The sequence below is a fragment of the Bos taurus genome, chromosome 12 (assembly GCF_002263795.3).
Source record: "Bos taurus isolate L1 Dominette 01449 registration number 42190680 breed Hereford chromosome 12, ARS-UCD2.0, whole genome shotgun sequence".
Classification (NCBI taxonomy): Eukaryota; Metazoa; Chordata; class Mammalia; order Artiodactyla; family Bovidae; genus Bos; species Bos taurus.
The window spans coordinates 16266972-16281632 of record NC_037339.1 but is presented as its reverse complement, the minus strand read 5'-3'; the positions used below and the strand labels follow the sequence as shown (position 1 = coordinate 16281632).

Genomic DNA, 14661 nt, shown 5'->3' with positions numbered 1-14661 from the left:
TGTGTAGATCACAATAAACTATGGAAAATTCTGAAAGAGATGGGAATTCCAGACCACCTGACCTGCCTCTTGAGAAACCTGTATGCAGGTCAAGAAGCAACAGTTAGAACTGGACATAGAACAACAGACTGTTTCCAAATAGGAAAAAGGAGTATGTCACGGCTGTATGTTGTCACCATGCTTATTTAACTTCTATGCAGAGTACATCATGAGAAACGCTGGGCTGGAAGAAGCACAAGCTGGAAACAAGATTGCCGGGAGGAATATCAGTAACCTCAGATATGCAGATGACACCATCCTTATGACATAAAGTGAAGAAGAACTAAAGAGCCTCTTGATGAAAGTGAAAGAGGAGAGTGAAAAAGTTGGCTTAAAGCTCAACATTCAGAAAACTAAGATCATGGCATCTGGTTCCATCACTTCATGGCGAATAGACAGGGAAACAGTGGAAAACAGTGGCTGACTTTATTTTTCTGGGCTCCAAAATCACTGCAGATGGTGATTGCAGCCATGAAATTAAAAGACACTTACTCCTTAGAAGGAAAGTTATGACCAACCTAGACAGCATATTACAAAGCAGAGACATTACCTTGCCAACAAAGGTCCGTCTAGTCAAGGCTATGGTTTTTCCGGTAGTCATGTATGGATGTGAGAATTGGACTATAAAGAAAGCTGAGCACTGAAGAATTGATGCTTTTGAACTGTGGTGCTGGAGAAGACTCTTGAGAGTCCCTTGGACTGCAAGGATATCCAACCAGTCCATCCTAAAGGAAATCAGTCCTGCGTGTTCATTGGAGGGACTGATGTTGGAGAAGACTCTTGAGAGTCCCTTGGACTGCAAGGATATCCAACCAGTCCATCCTAAAGGAAATCAGTCCTGCGTGTTCATTGGAGGGACTGATGTTGGAGAAGACTCTTGAGAGTCCCTTGGACTGCAAGGATATCCAACCAGTCCATCCTAAAGGAAATCAGTCCTGCGTGTTCATTGGAGGGACTGATGTTGAAGCTGAAACTCCAATATTTTGAACACCTGATCTGGAGAGCTGACTCATTTGAAAAGACCCTAATGCTGGGAAAGATTGAGGGCAGGAGGAGAAGGGGATAACAGAGGATGAAATGATTGGATGGTATCACCAACACAATGGACATGGGTTTGGGTGGACTCCGGGAGTTGGTGATGGACAGGGAGGCATGGCGTGCTGCGGTTCATGGGGTCGCAAAGAGTCGAACACAACTGAGCGTCCGAATTGAACTAAACTGCATGCACGTTGAGTCTCTTCGTCGCTTTAGTCATGTCCAATTCTCTAACCTTCTGGAATGTAGCCCTCCAGGCTTCTCTGTCCATGGGATTCTCCAGGCAAGAATACTGCAGTGGGTTGCCATTCCCATCTCCAGGGGATCTTCCTGACCCAGGGATCAAACCCGAGTCTCCTGAATCTCCTGCATTGACACGTGGGTTCTTTACTGCTAGTGCCACTGAGCTTATGTTTGGAAGGAGACAGTACGCTTAATTTAAAAGGCTATACTTTAGAAGGTATTAAATCTGTAGAAGCTATAGAGCAGGATGAGGGTGATTGAAAATGACAAGAGTAGGACTGCAATTTTAAACGGTTGGGGAAGAAGTCCAAGTCATCTCTTTTTAAAAATATTTATTAATTTAATGTTTATTTGGCTATGCTGGGTCTTAGTTGCCTCAGGTGGTGGGATCTTCATTGCCACCTGTGGGATCTTTAGTTGCAACATGTGGGTTCTAGTTTCCAGACCAGGAATTGAAGTCAGGCCCCCTGCATTGGGAACGTGGAGTCTCAGACACTGGACTTACAGGGAAGTTCCCATGTCATCCATTTCTGTGTTAAGGCTGCCTAGTAAACAACTTCCAAATCTCAGCTGTTTACAGCAAGGAACCTAGGTTCCTGGGTCAGCTGGGATGACTGCTTCGGAACATGGGTCAACTGGAACTGGCCTGGGCTGTGCAGTGGGTTCAGGTTCACCTCACGCATCTCCTCTTTCCTGTTGAACAAAGATGTGGTTTTCTCAGGGCTTCCCTGGTGGCTCAGTGGTGAAGAATCTACCCGCAATGCGGGAGACGTGGGGTTCAAATCCTGGATCAGGAAGATCCCATGGAGGAGGGCATGGCAACCCACTCCAGTATTCTTGTCTGGAGAATCCCATGGATAGAGGAGCCTGGTGGGCTACAGTCCATGGTGATGCAAAAAGTCAGACATGAGTGAAATGACTGAGCCAACAGGCATGCTCGTGGTTTTCTCATGGTCAGTGGACTCAGAAGTACAGGAGACCAAGTCGAATCATGGAAGCACATTCAAGACCTCTGTTTGTGTTTTTTCTGCTAACAGTCAAAAGCTCAAACAAGTTGCATGAAACAAGCCCAGGTAGGAGGAGAGCACGGAGAAGGCAATGGCACCCCACTCCAGTACTCTTGCCTGGAAAATCCCATGGACGGAGGAGCCTGGTGGGCTGCAGTCCATGGGGTTGCTGAGGTTCGGACACACTGAGCGACTTCACTTTCACTTTTCAGTTTCATGCATTGGAGAAGGAAATGGCAACCCACTCCAGTGTTCTTGCCTGGGGAATCCCAGGGACAGGGGAGCCTGGTGGGCTGCCGTCTGTGGGGTTGCACAGAGTCAGACACGACTGAAGCGACGCAGCAGCAGCAGCAGCAGTAGGAGAGCATGCTGTACCAGCCTGGGTGGGAGGTCCTGAGTCATCTCAGAGCAAAGATGTCAGTGTATAATTCTACAGTGGAGAGGTAGTGTAGATTTGGAAACTGTAGTTTTAAAAAAATTGAAGGAAATTTAAAAATAATACCTAATTCATAGGATTTTTTGAGGAATAAGTAAAATAATGTAGGTGAACTATCTAGTCCAGAAAGTGAAAGCGTTAGTCGTTGAGTCATCTCTGACTCTTTGCATCCCCATCCATGGACTGTAGCCCACCAGGCTCCCCTGTCTGTGGAATTACCCAGGCAAGAATAGTGGAGTGGGTAGCCATCCCCTTCTCCAGGGGATCTTCCTGACCTAGGGAATGAACCCAGGTATCCCATTTTGCAGGCAGATTTTTTTTTTTTTACCATCTGCGCCACCAGGGCATCCAAGTCCAGAGCCTGGTCTAAATAGTAAAAGACTAGTTAACACTTACATTGCATTTCCTATGTGCCACACGTTCTTCCAAGTTCTCTGTGTGCATCAGTTGATGTCACCCTCACAGCAGCGTACCAAACAGACACTATCCTTCTCCCCACCTTCTAGATGAAAAACAGTAGATAATTTGCCCAAGGTCACACACCTAATACAGCAGTGCATTCTCAGTTGCTAAGTCATGTCCGGCTCTTTATGACCCCAAGAGCTATAGCCTGCCAGGTTCCTCTGTCCATGGGATCTTTCAAGACAAGAATACTGGAGTAGATTGCCATTTCCTCTCCAATACAGCAGTAGAGTTGAGGTTTGACAACCAGAGAAGTGGCCCAGCATCTGTACTCCTAGTCTTTATTCTGCATGCCTCCCAGACCCTGAGTCTGGGTTAGTGGTGTGTATTTCCATGGGCACCCAGCTTTTCTTCTGTCGTGGTTCTGAGTACCACTGTGAAGTCACTGGTCTGCATCCTTGACTACAGTGGACATTCTGCAAAAACGGAGATTATGTTCATCTTAATTACTCTTATGCCCTGTGAATCAAATATCAGGGGCAGGGGAGGGGCAGTAGGGTGAGGTAGAGGTGTTGTCCCCTTTGATCAATTCCCACAGTGTGTGAAGGGCAGATGGAGAAATCATAAGCAGTTAAAGATGCTAAAAAAACATGAGATAATTGATGGAGCAATGTATCGAAACAGATGATACAAGATAAAGATTAAAATGCAGACCTATTGACCTTGAAAGGAGAGATGACACCTCCCCCTCTAAGCATGAAAGAGAAGGAGAAGGTGGGTCTTGTGAGAGTTGAGGAGGCTGGAGAAAGGGATTCACACCTGATGACTTAGGTATCATCTCAGTCAACAGGGGCAGGAATCTTGGGGCAGGAAAGGATGCAGGAGGGTGGAATGAGAGATTGAGGCGAGAGACGAGAATCTCTTCAGTCTAACTTTGGGATTCTGTGATGATCTCTTTGATACTATGATAAATAGTTTGATGAAGCCAGAAAAAAAGCCCACATACACAAAATCATGCATAAAATGCTTGGAGTCCGTGAACCCCAGTTTGAGGATGCCTGCTGTCAGGCAGGAATGAAATTGAACAAAAGTATGTCTAAGAAGTAATTCAAAGGCAAGTAGCTTGAATTTATAGCATTTCAACTCTGTTTCTGGGACTTTCTGCAGCAGCGGTTCAGTGGCTGGAGCATAGCAGCTGATGTTTTAGGGACTGAGGCTGTGAGCATACGGGGGTGGGATACAGGAGGGAGGGCTGCAGGAGTAGAGGGAAGGCAAAGCACAGGCCAGGGGAGTGGCGGAGGTGGCAGGACAGGTGTGTGCATGGTGGGGTAGGAGGTGGGAGGAGTCCTCTCTGAGCACAGGCCATCTTCGGGGCATGATTTATAGAAAGTGAAAATGAAAGTCAAGCAGCATCAGTGGGGCATGATCTATAGAAAGTGAAAGTCACTCAGTCGCGTCCAAGTATTTTCAACCCCATGGATATACAGTCCATGGAATTCTCCAGGCCAAAATACCAGAAAGGGTAGCCTTTCCCTTCTCCAGGAGATCTTCCCAACCCAGGGATCAAACCTAGGTCTGCCACATTACAGGTGGATTCTTTACCAGCTAAGCCACAAGGAAGCCCAAGAATACTGGAGTGGGTAGCCCATCCCTTCTCCAGGGGATCTTCCCGACCCAGGAATGGAACTGGGGTCTCCTGCATTGCAGGTGGATTCTTTATCAACTGAGCTATCAGGGAAGCCCCTAAGAATAATGAAACCCAGATGGGTCTACTGTTCATTAGCATGCTGCACAAGCAATTTTAAACACTGACAGAGATAAAATACTCCTCTGAAAAAACTTTGGTCTAACACGCAAACAGTTGCCTGCCTCCACTGGGTGGCCTGGTGCTGCTGGGAGGCAGATGGTGAGATTACAACTGAAGGAGTGGCTCAGGATGTGGGTGAGGTGCTGGTGGTTGGCTGAGGTGGGGCCAGGGCTGAGCCAGTGCTCGCATGGAGGGTTCCTGCAGGTGGGTGGTTGCAGGCAGCACAATTCAATGGCTTTCATCTTCTAGAATGTAGATGTCGCCTGGAGTCCGATGTGTGTTGTTTTTTTTTTTTTGACCTGAATCAGCTGCTAGGCATAACCACACATTTCACCCTCTTCCAACATCCTCTCTGCTGACATCTGCCTCTGGCTCAGTGTTCCACTGCCTTTTCACCTCTTTCATCGATGACATTTACTGACTTACATGTTTTTCTCCTCTAGACTGTGTGCTCCTTGAGAGCTGCGGTCGTGTCTTACTCATTTCTGAATCACCAGCGCTGCCAGACAGGCACTCAAACACCCACTGAAGCCACGCTGCAGTGTATATTGTTCTTCCTTTAGATCCTCGGAGGTCTGATGACCAGGCTCCAGTAGACACGGGAGAGCAGAGGGTAAATGAGATGAGTCTCTGTTCTTCTTTATGAAACATTACTGTCACCCCTCCATTCCATCCTGAAACCACAAGGGAGATCCACAGCGATCTCACATACTTTCATCCTTTAGGACCACCACATTATCTGTGCTGCTGCATGGATGACCGATGATTGACCCACCAAAGTGGAAACCACCAGCCTTTGGCTGCTTTGTAGGGTGATCAGTCCTGTCACAGTGATGCATGGATGTGTCTCTGGTGTCCTGAAAGAATTTAGGTGCCTCTTGAACCCCAAACTCCTTGGAAGGGAAGTTATGACCAACCTAGATAGCATATTCAAAAGCAGAGACATTACTTTGCCAACAAAGGTTCGTCTAGTCAAGGCTATGGTTTTTCCTATGGTCATGTATGGATGTGAGAGTTGGACTGTGAAGAAGGCTGAGCACCGAAGAATTGACGCTTTTGAACTGTGGTGTTGGAGAAGACTCTTGAGAGTCCCTTGGACTGCAAGGAGATCCAACCAGTCCATTCTGAAGGAGATCAGCCCTGGGATTTCTTTGGAAGGAATGATGCTAAAGCTGAAACTCCAGTACTTTGGCTACCTCATGCAAAGAGCTGACTCATTGGAAAAGACTCTGATGCTGGGAGGGATTGGGGGCAGGAGGAGAAGGGGACGACAGAGGATGAGATGGCTGGATGGCATCACTGACTCAATGGACATGAGTCTGAGTGAACTCCGGGAGTTAGTGATGGACAGGGAGGCCTGGCGTGCTGTGATTCATGGGGTCGCAAAGAGTCAGACACAACTGAGTGACTGAACTGAACTGAACTGAAAGATGCAATGGAGAAAATGAGGTCTAGTTCACCCCCTCAGTCTTCCCTGGGGAGTCACAAAAGGGTTGAGGGTTCTCTGTGAGGTGAAGCACTCTAGAACAGGCTGAATCTCCACCATCTCTTCCTGTTCTTCTGCCCACCCTCTCCCCAGAGATGGCCCCTGTAGGGTTCTGACCAAGACATTGTCACACCGCTGGCGAATGAAGTAGATGGAGATACCAGAAGGGCTTGATCCGACATTTGAGGTCAGAAGCAAGAACTTTCTAGAGGAGAAATCAAAGAAGCAAAAGAAGTATAAGGGCAGCTCCCTGCCCTGCCCCAACCAGAGCCTTTGCAAATACAGAAACTTATTGAATGATCAAAACATCTTTAACTCACTATCAGCCGGAGCAGAGCCTCAGATTCTCTTTCCTCCATAGCAGGCTGGTCGCTGGAGCTACACAGGCTCCAGGCAACATGGAGACAGGCAATGAGTAACGTTCTGTCATGCATGACTCAGGATGCTACACAACCTTCACAACCAGTGTTTAGGCTTTTTGAGCATTGAGCACTTCCCTTTGAAGATAAGAATTAGCCCTCAGGATGGGCAGTCAAGGTTTTGGCATAGAGTTGAGTTTTTTTATTCTTTTGCTAATTTTATAAAATGTGTATTCAGAAAATAAACCTGGTCCATAGGATTAATTTGTGTGCTCAGTCATGGAATTTTTGTGACCCCGTGGACTGTAGCCCCACCAGGCTCCTCTTTGCATGGGATTTTCCAGGCAAGAATACTGGATCAGGTTGCCATTTCCTCCTCCAGGGGATCTTCCCTGACTCAGGGATCAAACCTGCATCTCTTGCATCATCCTGCATTGACAGGTGGATTCTTTACTGCTGAGCTACTTGGGAAGACTAGGAAGGAATTTAGCCAACCCACTGAACCTGGTCACTGCTGTAGGTGTTCTTGGTAGGAAACGTCTAAATAATTGAAATCTTTAACTGGGTTAAAGAGATCCCTAGTACATAGGTGTTCTATAAATAAAAGAGTGAGTAAATAATATATCTTTCTTTTTGAGCCCTTTCCCTTAAAGAGATCTTTTTGTTGTGTTTGCACCAATAAGATCATTGTTCAGGACTCTTAAGAGGGGTTTGGTTTCTCCTGGGGCGAGGCTTTCCCAAGGAAATCCCTTTTAGCTGGTTTTGGGGACACCGCCACCTCTTCCTTTGGCTCTTTCATTAAAAATGAATAATTTGTTTATCTCTGCTGTCAGAAGCTAAGCACCAGAGCATTGCATTCTCAATTAGGGTCAGAGTGAAAAGTCAAGGTAGTTATCTGAAATCAAACAGGTTTCAGTAGCCCAGCGTCTACAAGCCAGCTAGAGGAGAAAGAAAGGGAGGGAGAGAGAAAAATGCTTTATAAAGAGGAAGTGGTAAGAAGCTTCTGGATTTCAGTGTGACCTGTCAGGTGATTTTTGTGGGGGAGGGGACATGAGGAAAAAAAAAAAAAAACACGTTAAGTAAAATGTCCTTATAAAGACAAAATCTATTTCTTTCCTGGCTGATGATTTGTCATTCTAGTAACTTCCTGCCTTGTGACCACACACCCGGGGTTAACAAAGTTGTTCTCCAGATCAGAAAGAAGGGGTTTTCTGGTCACACGCCAGCACCACTGAGAACAGTTTGGCTGCCAGGTAAATTTTCTCTCTGTCTTTTTTTTACCGTTCCCGAGTGCTTACGATGTTCTGCTTGTTGGGCGGTTCTGGTTCTGTGGGTCGTGGACTCTGCTTTCAGGGGACTAGAGATCCGAGCACCTGTCACGCTTGTCCCCCGTGAACTCTGCCCCCGCCCCAGGTGAAGTGCTCAGCAAAGCTGCAGCCACCCCGTGTGGTCGCCTAGAGGGGAACCCCTCCCGTCCCCTCCGATCTTGCTCTGGGAGGTGACTTCTCCAGCTATCCACAGTTATCACTCCTTCCCCAAAAGCTATGTTTTGTTTTGTTTTTCCTTTTTAAAATCTTTTTGTTTTGTGTTGTTGTCATTCAGTCGTGCAATCCTGCACTCAGTCTGCAACCCCATGGACTGCGGCGTGCCCGGCTTCCCTGGCCTTCACCATCTCCCGGAGCTTTGCTCAAACTCATGTCCCAGTGCTTGCTCATACTTTGCATTGAGGGGTAGCCAGCTAACACTGTTGTGATGGTTTCCGTGAACAGGGAAGGGACTCAGGCTTACATATACATGCATCCATTCTCCCCCATTCAGGCTGCCACATAACACGGAGCAGAATTCCCTGTGCTATGCCCTATAGCACATGATTTTTTTTTTTTTTTTCGTTTTAAAACCAAACCATGTTCTGATTTATTTGTATTGCTTTATTTCAGGGAGGCTGTTTACTGTGATTTTATCTACTTTCAAATGTTCTCAGGAAAGTGGATATTGATCATTTAGATGGTCATTACTGCTCATTGGCCTGATGGGGATAGTTTAATTTTAGCTCCTGTGGTTATGTTTTTCTTTAAAGGAAAAAGCTTCTTTACGGTACTTTAGTGGATATGTTAACATCTTGAGTGTGACACTGGTGGTTTGAGTGATTTTTGGTGCCAACGGTTTTTAATGGGTGTGCTTAGTAGCCACATTGAACTAGAGGCTGTCTCTTCTCCATTTATTCTCTAAAAATAAAAGCAATTTGTGTTGCTTAATTGTACTGCTTTGTAGAATTGTCTGAACTACTTGATGTCCTCATAACCATACAAATGACCGTTAAGTTATGGAGGAAGGGCTTCTGTCTGCAATAGAAATTCTTATAAAGTTGCTATGGGATATTTATTCCAGAAACTTTGTTGAAACTCAGTCCTTGAAACTTGTAACATCAGCCTTGATTAATTGTCATTATTCAACGATATTAAGAACCGTTGACAAATGATAAACATAAAAGCCATTCAGATTGCAAATGGATTCATTTATCAGCATACTTATCAAAACCTAATTTTTCTTAATTAAGTATGTGCTAAGTTGCTTCAGTCAACTCTTTGCGACTCCGTGGACTGTAGCCCACCAGGCTCCTCTGTCCACAGGATTCTCCAGGTAAGAATACTGGAGTGGGTTGCCATGCCTTCCTGCAGGGAATCTTCCCAACCCAGGGATCGAACCCATGTCTGTTATGTCTCCTGCATTGGCAGGTGGGTTCTTTACTACTAGAGCCACCTGGGAAGCCCAATTAACTATAGCAACTTGTTTTCTAAAATTACCTCCTCAGGACAACTTAAAAAACTATCATTAAAATAAAGGTGGTTTATCCACACACACCTTGATTTTGAATTTGCATAAATTTATCATAATTGGTTTCTAGTAAATAAAATGGTTTAAAGAACGTCTTTGCACAAATTTGAATGGAATTAACGATTTACCTGTAAATGTGAATTTCTGAAGTTGTAAAATGTGATCATCAATATTGTTGGACACATCTCACTTGAACCCGTTTTAAACTAGCAAAAATGTGGAGTTGAGGGAGAAGGATTGAACCCCCTAAAAGAACAGATTGAAAATATACTGTGTCATGTTTTAAGTAAAAATATTGATGAGAAAAAAATGAACTAGGATGCAAAATTATGTCAGTATTTTCTTTACATTGGGAGGAAGTGAAAATGGAATCAAGTTTAGATTGTTAAATCATCAATTATCATGATATGTTACAAAATACCATTTCTCTTCATTCTCGTTTACCCCCAGTAATATCAGGGAAAAATGTTCTGGATCATGCCCTGTGAACAACACTGCTGAGGTGGGACATTTTATTAGCTATCCCAAAGATGTTTTCTTTTGTCACATTTTAAATTTTGTCTCCTTCATAGATTATGCCTCGAAACAATATGTAATTTGGGAAACAATTTCAGTATTTTAACACCATTTCTAATTTCCAGGTGGCTCAGTGGGAAAGAACCCGCCTGCCAATGCAGGAGACGCAGGTTCGATCTTTGGGTTGGGAAGAACTCCTGGAGAAGGAAATGGTAACCCACTCCAGTGTTCTGTCCAGCATCCCATGGACAGAGGAGTCTGGCGGGCTGTAGTCCATGGGGTCACAAAAGAGTCGAACATGATTCAGCGACTGAACAACAAGCTAATTCTTTTGCTGAACCCTTTGGGGAATGGGAGACCAACAAGTAACGTTCTCATTCAAATATATTTATTTAAATTAGAGAGGACAAAGAAAGTAGTAATAACACTTACTGTTGATAAGTGCACTGCGTAAGCCACTCTCTATGCGTGACTTCATTTAATTCTCCCCCTTCTCCCTGCCCACACCCAACAACCTTTAGAGATGAGGAGTGGGCTTAGTTGTTGAAAGAAGTGGCCCAAGGTCACTGGGCAGTTGGAGGTGGGGAGGGGCTGTGAGAAGCCAGGATTTCAGGCTCTATCCTGCCTCTCTGGAAGCATCTGTGTATTCCAGGTCCTCTCTTCCACACCAGCATCTTTTCCCCAGATGTAGATCGTGATAGGTTTTTAGTTCTGAAGCTGAATGAAGAGATGTTGGCATTTACGATTTGAAGAAAGAGAGAAAGAAGAAAAGAAAAAAATTGCCGTAAATCCAGAAACATTTTCATAAGTAAGAGATAGCACTGTGGGTTTCATATAATAATCGAATGAAGAAGTGTTCTCTTTTAATGAATGCGTAATTTTACTCAAGAGTTGTGCGCCTCCACCGACCTGCCTCAACCACTTCCCCAACCTCATTTCTTTGTCACTTCCTTCTGCTCTAGCTGCCGCCCACCATCTTCTTACTCCCCTGACACCCACATTCTAGGTGCCCAAGACCACAAGCCGCCAGAAAGTTCCGTGCTCTTTTCACTTCTTTTCACTCCAGTGGTTTTTCCAAGTGCTTTCTTTTTTATGTAAACACCTCTGTCCTTTTGCAGGTCTTTCCTACTGCTTCCTGCCCCACCTTCCTTGCCTCCATTTTTTCTTCTGTGTTTGTTTGCGTAATGCTTTAAGTAGGGCAGTAATCATATTGTTTTCAAGCCCTTAATTTGCCGACAGTCTGAGCTCCTGCTCTGTGTCCATCCTGGCAGGTAGGAGGTGCTCATGATCTTTATTCAGTTTTTCTCAGTTCCTTAGAAATGCATGGAAGTCTTTTTGTAGGTCTCACTTGTTAATTTAATATTTACTGAGTTCCCCCAGTGACTGCTATGCAAGAAGATATAACAACAGTATAGTATTTTACATTCTAACACGTTTCCTTTTTGTCAAAGCACTAGTCTTCATTTTAGAGCACTAAATGGACATTGACTTCAAGGAATTGAAGAAAGTGTCTGATGACTGTAGCCAACAGGCAAAATCAATCTCATTATTTTAGTTTAAATACATTAACTGAGCTTTAAATGTTTTAAACACATTAGCTTAGCTACCCATACCAAAATTATGTACCTGATCGTAAGCATATGACCAAGAACACAGGAACAGGTATCATTGATTTTTCCTTATTCACTTTGCACTCTTCTCAGAAAAATCTCTTGCCAACTTCTTCTTGTTACAAAAAGAGCAAAGGCCTCTCTGTGTATATAGGAGAGGTGGCAAATGAATATTTAAAAAAATCAAGTTTGATAAAATAAAACTAAGACATTTTCTCATAAGATTATATTTATGAAGAGTCAAAAGTCTGTGAAGATTATAAAGTCTAATGACTTTATGACTAATAGATTTTATAGCAAAATGACATTATTTATTTATTGTACTTTTCACAGAAAAATCATGTTTTATCCTTCCTTGGTTTTAAATTCAGCTACTTAAGAAAAAACCTTTTGATTTTATATTGGGATATAGCCAGTTGACAATGCTGTGACAGTTTCAGGTGGACAGCAAAGGGACTCAGCCGTACACATACATGTATCCATTCTGCCCCAAACTCCCCTCCCACCAGGCTGCCAAAGTGACATTTAGGTTCATCTAATTGCCTTCTTAGGATTTTTTTGTTTGTTTGCTAGCTTTCCAACTCACAGATACCATCCAATGATTCTATTCTATCTACCTATTGAATCCTGAAGAAATAAAAATTAGAATGGCCCAGCAAAATATAAAACTAATCAGTGTCTGCAGTTTACAAGAGTTTCAAGTTTCCCTATTTTGCCAGATGGCAATGCACTTCTTTTTCTTTTTTTTTAACGCACTTCTGAAATCAAAAGATTTCATGTTTCTCGTTGTTCTCATTTGAAGTTCTAAGAAGTTCCACTTGATCAGATATTCATCATCTGGGGCATCTCCCTCCAGTTACTGTGAACACCGAGTTCCCCGGATGGCCATCCCCCCTTGCTTTCCTCAGTCCCCTCCTGATTCAACTTCCTTATGCTACTGACCGTTCCCCTTGTTTTGTTAGTCAATTTCAGTCATTACATCAGTCTTCCCAGTAATTTCATAATCGCTCCGTCTTATAAGATACTACAAACAGCATATAGGGAACAAAGAATTTCAGTTCATTACCTTTATAGTAACAGCTAAGCCTTCTGTAGCACTATTTTGAATTGTTTTTCTAAGTGTTTTGACCATATTAATACATTTAGTCATCCCAGCAATCCTGTGACATAGGTACTTCATGTATGAAAGCAGGTTAATGCTTCGAATATTTGATATTACTTCACTTTTCTACAGTTGAATCAACTTTGTATTAACTGCTAAATTCCAGGGAAAACCTCCTGGAATAAACAGGTAGCAGACCATGATGGTTATTTGTGCCTAGACCCTTGAGTTGCACTCAAGTAATAATAATGTATCCCAGATAAATGCATCTGTATTATTAATTGTTTTTTTTAAAGACTCTTCTTTGTCAACATCATCAGTATTTACTCAGTCCCTCTTTGCTCTTGACTGTTTTGTTTTTACCAACTTATAGACCAGAGCCTAGGTCACAAAATATCTCTACCCCTAAAGCTTTGAAAAGTTCTCCATCCTAGAAGGTTAGAATACTTTAGCCAAGTGGCTTTCCCATTTTCTAACTATTGTGATTGATAGACATGAATAAATTAAACAAGTTTGTATTTATACCCAAGCACACAATCTTTCACAGTTTTAGGACACCTATATTTGGCTATAACTATATAATTATAGATATACCAAGCACACATATCTATAATTATATAGTAATGGCCAAATATAGGTGTCCTAAAACTGCCAAAGAATAAAAGATTGTTTTAATTGTGAGCTGAAGAATAGAGGTAAAAAGTGACCCACTTACTGAGTTAAAATGAGTTTTGCTCAACTTCAGAGCCATGCCTGCCTCAGCCCCACTTTAAGTTCTAAGGAGGCTTGTTTCTCCAATATGGTCGGTTGTTTTTTCTGGCGGAAGGAAAAGCTAAGATGTTAAATTGAGGAACCTGCAAAGAAAACCACAGTTTTGTGGCTGCAACATTGATTCTTGTTTTAGTCTAGCAGCGGTTCCACGGACAGATGGACACACTCTCATGCTGTCTCTCTTTGTCTGTCTGTCTGTCTGTATTATCTCCCTCTACCTCCCCCCTCAACACCTGTCTTTGTCTCTCTCTCTCTCCTTCTCTCTCTCTCTCTCTCTCTCTCACACACACACACACACACACCCCCCCCACACACACCCCCCCACACACCCTCTTGACTGGCTGAGCTAAAATGGAAAAGAGATTATAGATTACATTCTCTACAGGCAGAAAAGCCAAGACACCAAATTTGACAGACAAATTAACGCTGCCTGTGAATTGCAACCTCCCAAATAATTTATGTTCCTTTTTTTTTCTCCTGGTTGTACTTTCGAGAGGGAAGTAAATGAATGAACTAATTACTTTACAATTCAATGATAGCCTGCAGTTGGATCCCTCAGTTTGGTAGTTGTCACCAGTATTTATCCAAACTGTAGATCCAAATGAAGAGAAGAGGTGCACGAATGCATTTGTATACTATCTGCACCCTCTTCGCTTTCGCCATTCCTCAGGCAAAATTTCGAACTAGAATTGCATCTTTGTTAACTTCAGGTGTCACATTTTAAAATGTGGATCCTTTGCATGTCCTTGATGTCATCTGCTCACATTACCTTCACCAGGGGGGCCAGATGAGAAAGAAGAGTGAAATATACACTCCTTATAGAGAAAGCTACATCATGGAAGCAAAGAGAAAGTGAGAAGAAAATGAGGAACACGTATGCAGTTTTGCATATTGAGCCCCCTTTTCGTCATCTCAAAGACGTGAATGAACTTTCCCCTCACTTCCCATGCTTTATAACATTTAAGAAAATTTCCCTTTGACAAGATGGACAATCATAGGCACCTTTGAGGACT

General features: G+C 43.4%; 1 protein-coding gene across 4 annotated transcripts in view; it reads left to right on the top strand.

The window, feature by feature from the left end:
• Positions 1–14661, top strand: part of LCP1 (lymphocyte cytosolic protein 1) — a 104993-nt gene that overhangs the window by 30660 nt on the left and 59672 nt on the right. The window contains exons 1-2 of one of the 4 annotated variants that reach the window (XM_059892110.1): positions 8005–8067; positions 9372–9454. The exons of 2 other annotated variants lie outside the window; for them this stretch is intronic. The gene's annotated coding sequence lies outside the window, so the exon portion shown is untranslated. 4 annotated transcript variants of the gene reach the window in all.